Genomic DNA, 7238 nt, shown 5'->3' on the forward strand with positions numbered 1-7238 from the left:
CTAACCCTAACCCTAACCCATTGATCTCCAACCCTAACCTCAACCAACCCTAACCCAACCCCAACCCTAACCTAACCCTAACGCCTAACCCTAACCCTAAGCTTAACCCTAAAAGAAGAGGGAAGCACAAATTCAAAAAGAAATGGAGGGGAAATACAAAAGGCAAGATAAGAAGGAAGGGAGGGGACACTTAAATAGAAAGTAAAAAATTACGCAAAAAAGCGAGGGGAGTATAAAAGGGGAAGGAGCGGTGGAGCAAGTCAAATGGAAAGTGGTTACAGAAGGGACAACAACATGGAAAGAAAAGGAGGTGGAAGAAGGGATGAGCAAGGGACTATCTTATGTTGAGGCCCAAAACAGGCCAACATAACAACAATTTTTTGATCAGCTAGCCTGAGGAAGGCCAACAAAGGCCGAAACGTTGCGCAGCTGATCACAGCTAAGGCCAGAGTGCCTAATTTTTTGAACCCCCACCACCTTAGGGTGGTGAATAACTTTGATGGTGGGAGTCTCTGCCTGGGACCCCCTTGATGGACAGTGCATTGCTTTCCCCGGAAAGCCTAACCTTACTTTAACCTATCCAGCCAGTGCCTCGGGGGGAACCAGGTGGAGTCACCCCTATCTAATTTTTGGAGCCCGATGGCTAACCCCCACCCATCCTAACCCTAACCCTAACCCTAACCCTAACCCATTGATCTCCAGCCCTAACCTCAACCCTAACCCTAACCCCAACCCCTAACCCTAACCCTAACGCCTAACCCTAACCCTAAGCTTAACCCTAAAAGAAGAGGAAAGCACAAATTCAAAAAGAAATGGAGGGGAAATACAAAAGGCAAGATAAGAAGGAAGGGAGGGGACACTTAAATAGAAAGTAAAAAAATTAACGCAAAAAAGCGAGGGGAGTATAAAGGGGAAGGAGAGGTGGAGCAAGTCAAATGGAAAGTGGTTACAGAAGGGACAACAACATGGAAAGAAAAGGAGGTGGAAGAAGGGATAAAGCGAGGGACTATCTTATGTTAAGGCCCAAACAGGCCAACATAATAACAATTTTTTGATCAGCTAGCCTGAGGAAGGCCAACAAAGGCCGAAACGTTGCGCAGCTGATCACAGCTAAGGCCAGAGTGCCTAATTTTTGGAACCCCCACCCTTAGGGTGGTGAATAACTTTGATGGTGGGAGTCTCTGCCTGGGACCCCCTTGATGGACAGTGCATTGCTTTCCCCGGAAAGCCTAACCTTACTTTAACCTATCCAGCCAGTGCCTCGGGGGGAACCAGGTGGAGTCACCCCTATCTAATTTTTGGAGCCCGATGGCTAACCCCCACCCATCCTAACCCTAACCCTAACCCTAACCCTAACCCTAACCCATTGATCTCCAACCCTAACCTCAACCCCTAACCCTAACCCCAACCCCTAACCCTAACCCTAACCCTAACGCCTAACCCTAACCCTAAGCTTAACCCTAAAAGAAGAGGGAAGCACAAATTCAAAAAGAAATGGAGGGGAAATACAAAAGGCAAGATAAGAAGGAAGGGAGGGGACACTTAAATAGAAAGTAAAAAATTAACGCAAAAAGCGAGGGGAGTATAAAAGGGGAAGGAGCGGTGGAGCAAGTCAAATGGAAAGTGGTTACAGAAGGGACAACAACATGGAAAGAAAAGGAGGTGGAAGAAGGGATGAAGCAAGGGACTATCTTATGTTGAGGCCCAAACAGGCCAACATAATTACAATTTTTTGATCAGCTAGCCTGAGGAAGGCCAACAAAGGCCGAAACGTTGCTGCTGATCACAGCTAAGGCCAGAGTGCCTAATTTTTGGAACCCCTCCACCTTAGGGTGGTGAATAACTTTGATGGTGGGAGTCTCTGCTGGGACCCCCTTGATGGACAGTGCATTGCTTTCCCGGAAAGCCTAACCTTACTTTAACCTATCCAGCCAGTGCCTCGGGGGGAACCAGGTGGAGTCACCCCTATCTAATTTTTGGAGCCCGATGGCTAACCCCCCACCCATCCTAACCCTAACCCTAACCCTAACCCTAACCCATTGATCTCCAACCCTAACCTCAACCCCTAACCCTAACCCCAACCCCTAACCCTAACCCTAACGCCTAACCCTAACCCTAAGCTTAACCCTAAAAGAAGAGGAAAGCACAAATTCAAAAAGAAATGGAGGGGAAATACAAAAGGCAAGATAAGAAGGAAGGGAGGGGACACTTAAATAGAAAGTAAAAAATTAACGCAAAAAGCGAGGGGAGTATAAAAGGGGAAGGAGAGGTGGAGCAAGTCAAATGGAAAGTGGTTACAGAAGGGACAACAACATGGAAGAAAAGGAGGTGGAAGAAGGATAAAGCGAGGGACTATCTTATGTTGAGGCCCAAACAGGCCAACATAACAACAATTTTTTGATCAGCTAGCCTGAGGAAGGCCAACAAAGGCCGAAACGTTGCGCAGCTGATCACAGCTAAGGCCAGAGTGCCTAATTTTTGGAACCCCCACCACCTTAGGGTGGTGAATAACTTTGATGGTGGGAGTCTCTGCCTGGGACCCCCTTGATGGACAGTGCATTGCTTCCCCGGAAAGCCTAACCTTACTTTAACCTATCCAGCCAGTGCCTCGGGGGGAACCAGGTGGAGTCACCCCTATCTAATTTTTGGAGCCCGATGGCTAACCCCCACCCATCCTAACCCTAACCCTAACCCTAACCCTAACCCTAACCCATTGATCTCAACCCTAACCTCAACCCCTAACCCTAACCCCAACCCCTAACCCTAACCCTAACCCTAACGCCTAACCCTAACCCTAAGCTTAACCCTAAAAGAAGAGGGAAGCACAAATTCAAAAAGAAATGGAGGGGAAATACAAAAGGCAAGATAAGAAGGAAGGGAGGGGACACTTAAATAGAAAGTAAAAAATTAACGCAAAAAAGCGAGGGGAGTATAAAAGGGGAAGGAGCGGTGGAGCAAGTCAAATGGAAAGTGGTTACAGAAGGGACAACAACATGGAAAGAAAAGGAGGTGGAAGAAGGGATGAAGCAAGGGACTATCTTATGTTGAGGCCAAAAAAGGCCAACATAATAACAATTTTTTTGATCAGCTAGCCTGAGGAAGGCCAACAAAGGCCGAAACGTTGCTGCTGATCACAGCTAAGGCCAGAGTGCCTAATTTTTGGAACCCCCACCACCTTAGGGTGGTGAATAACTTTGATGGTGGGAGTCTCTGCCTGGGACCCCCTTGATGGACAGTGCATTGCTTCCCGGAAAGCCTAACCTTACTTTAACCTATCCAGCCAGTGCCTCGGGGGGAACCAGGTGGAGTCACCCCTATCTAATTTTTGGAGCCCGATGGCTAACCCCACCCATCCTAACCCTAACCAACCCTAACCCTAACCCTAACCCATTGATCTCCAACCCTAACCTCAACCCCTAACCCTAACCCAACCCCTAACCCTAACCCTAACCCTAACGCCTAACCCTAACCCTAAGCTTAACCCTAAAAGAAGAGGGAAGCACAAATTCAAAAAGAAATGGAGGGGAAATACAAAAGGCAAGATAAGAAGGAAGGGAGGGGACACTTAAATAGAAAGTAAAAAATTAACGCAAAAAAGCGAGGGGAGTATAAAAGGGGAAGGAGCGGTGGAGCAAGTCAAATGGAAAGTGGTTACAGAAGGGACAACAACATGGAAAGAAAAGGAGGTGGAAGAAGGGATGAAGCAAGGGACTATCTTATGTTGAGGCCAAAAAAGGCCAACATAATAACAATTTTTTTGATCAGCTAGCCTGAGGAAGGCCAACAAAGGCCGAAACGTTGCTGCTGATCACAGCTAAGGCCAGAGTGCCTAATTTTTGGAACCCACCACATTAGGGTGGTGAATAACTTTGATGGTGGGAGTCTCTGCCTGGGACCCCCTGATGGACAGTGCATTGCTTTCCCGGAAAGCCTAACCTTACTTAACCTATCCAGCCAGTGCCTCGGGGGGAACCAGGTGGAGTCACCCCTATCTAATTTTTGGAGCCCGATGGCTAACCCCACCCATCCTAACCTAACCCTAACCCTAACCCTAACCCTAACCCATTGACTCCAACCTAACCTCAACCCCTAACCCTAACCCCAACCCCTAACCCTAACCCTAACCCTAACGCCTAACCCTAACCCTAAGCTTAACCCTAAAAGAAGAGGGAAGCACAAATTCAAAAAGAAATGGAGGGGAAATACAAAAGGCAAGATAAGAAGGAAGGGAGGGGACACTTAAATAGAAAGTAAAAAATTAACGCAAAAAGCGAGGGGAGTATAAAAGGGGAAGGAGCGGTGGAGCAAGTCAAATGGAAAGTGGTTACAGAAGGGACAACAACATGGAAAGAAAAGGAGGTGGGAAGAAGGGATGAAGCAAGGGACTATCTTATGTTGAGGCCCAAACAGGCCAACATAATTACAATTTTTTGATCAGCTAGCCTGAGGAAGGCCAACAAAGGCCGAAACGTTGCTGCTGATCACAGCTAAGGCCAGAGTGCCTAATTTTTTGAAACCCCACCACCTTAGGGTGGTGAAAACTTTGATGGTGGGAGTCTCTGCCTGGGACCCCTTGATGGACAGTGCATTGCTTTCCCCGGAAAGCCTAACTTACTTTAACCTATCAGCCAGTGCCTCGGGGGGAACCAGGTGGAGTCACCCCTATCTAATTTTTGGAGCCCGATGGCTAACCCCCCACCCATCCTAACCCTAACCCTAACCCTAACCCTAACCCTAACCCATTGATCTCCAACCCTAACCTCAACCCCTAACCCTAACCCCAACCCCTAACCCTAACCCTAACCCTAACGCCTAACCCTAACCCTAAGCTTAACCCTAAAAGAAGAGGGAAGCACAAATTCAAAAAGAAATGGAGGGGAAATACAAAAGGCAAGATAAGAAGGAAGGGAGGGGACACTTAAATAGAAAGTAAAAAATTAACGCAAAAAGCGAGGGGAGTATAAAAGGGGAAGGAGCGGTGGAGCAAGTCAAATGGAAAGTGGTTACAGAAGGGACAACAACATGGAAAGAAAAGGAGGTGGAAGAAGGGATGAAGCAAGGGACTATCTTATGTTGAGGCCAAAAAAGGCCAACATAATAACAAATTTTTTGATCAGCTAGCCTGAGGAAGGCCAACAAAGGCCGAAACGTTGCTGCTGATCACAGCTAAGGCCAGAGTGCCTAATTTTGGAACCCCACCACCTTAGGGTGGTGAATAACTTTGATGGTGGGGAGTCTCTGCCTGGGACCCCTTGATGGACAGTGCATTGCTTCCCCGGAAAGCCTAACCTTACTTTAACCTATCCAGCCAGTGCCTCGGGGGGAACCAGGTGGAGTCACCCCTATCTAATTTTTGGAGCCCGATGGCTAACCCCCCACCCATCCTAACCCTAACCCTAACCCTAACCCTAACCCTAACCCATTGATCTCCAACCCTAACCTCAACCCCTAACCCTAACCCCAACCCCTAACCCTAACCCTAACCCTAACGCCTAACCCTAACCCTAAGCTTAACCCTAAAAGAAGAGGGAAGCACAAATTCAAAAAGAAATGGAGGGGAAATACAAAAGGCAAGATAAGAAGGAAGGGAGGGGACACTTAAATAGAAAGTAAAAAATTAACGCAAAAAAGCGAGGGGAGTATAAAAGGGGAAGGAGAGGTGGAGCAAGTCAAATGGAAAGTGGTTACAGAAGGGACAACAACATGGAAAGAAAAGGAGGTGGAAGAAGGGATGAAGCAAGGGACTATCTTATGTTGAGGCCAAAAAGGCCAACATAATAACAATTTTTTTGATCAGCTAGCCTGAGGAAGGCCAACAAAGGCCGAAACGTTGCTTGATCACAGCTAAGGCCAGAGTGCCTAATTTTTGGAACCCCCACCACCTTAGGGTGGTGAATAACTTTGATGGTGGGAGTCTCTGCCTGGGACCCCCTTGATGGACAGTGCATGCTTTCCCCGGAAAGCCTAACCTTACTTTAACCTATCCAGCCAGTGCCTCGGGGGAACCAGGTGGAGTCACCCCTATCTAATTTTTGGAGCCCGATGGCTAACCCCCACCCATCCTAACCCTAACCCTAACCCTAACCCTAACCCTAACCCATTGATCTCCAACCCTAACCTCAACCCCTAACCCTAACCCCAACCCCTAACCCTAACCCTAACCCTGACCCTAACCCTAACCCTAAGCTTAACCCTAAAAGAAGAGGGAAGCACAAATTCAAAAGAAATGGAGGGGAAATACAAAAGGCAAGATAAGAAGGAAGGGAGGGGACACTTAAATAGAAAGTAAAAAATTAACGCAAAAAGCGAGGGGAGTATAAAAGGGGAAGGAGCGGTGGAGCAAGTCAAATGGAAAGTGGTTACAGAAGGGACAACAACATGGAAAGAAAAGGAGGTGGAAGAAGGGATGAAGCAAGGGATACTTATGTTGAGGCCAAAAAAGGCCAACATAATAACAATTTTTTTGATCAGCTAGCCTGAGGAAGGCCAACAAAGGCCGAAACGTTGCTGCTGATCACAGCTAAGGCCAGAGTGCCTAATTTTTGGAACCCCCACCACCTTAGGGTGGTGAATAACTTTGATGGTGGGAGTCTCTGCCTGGGACCCCCTTGATGGACAGTGCATTGCTTTCCCCGGAAAGCCTAACCTTACTTTAACCTATCCAGCCAGTGCCTCGGGGGGAACCAGGTGGAGTCACCCCTATCTAATTTTTGGAGCCCGATGGCTAACCCCCACCCATCCTAACCCTAACCCTAACCCTAACCCTAACCCTAACCCATTGATCTCCAGCCCTAACCTCAACCCCTAACCCTCTAACCCTAAAACCCAACCCCTAACCCTAACCCTAACCCTAACGCCTAACCCTAACCCTAAGCTTAACCCTAAAGAAGAGGGAAGCACAAATTCAAAAAGAAATGGAGGGGAAATACAAAAGGCAGATAAGAAGGAAGGGAGGGGACACTTAAATAGAAAGTAAAAAATTAACGCAAAAAAGCGAGGGGAGTATAAAAGGGGAAGGAGCGGTGGAGCAAGTCAAATGGAAAGTGGTTACAGAAGGGACAACAACATGGAAAGAAAAGGAGGTGGAAGAAGGGATGAAGCAAGGGACTATCTTATGTTGAGGCCAAAAAAGGCCAACATAATAACAATTTTTTTGATCAGCTAGCCTGAGGAAGGCCAACAAAGGCCGAAACGTTGCTGCTGATCACAGCTAAGGCCAGAGTGCCTAATTTTTGGAA

Source organism: Takifugu rubripes, unplaced genomic scaffold (assembly GCF_901000725.2).
Source record: "Takifugu rubripes unplaced genomic scaffold, fTakRub1.2, whole genome shotgun sequence".
In the NCBI taxonomy this organism is placed as follows: Eukaryota; Metazoa; Chordata; class Actinopteri; order Tetraodontiformes; family Tetraodontidae; genus Takifugu; species Takifugu rubripes.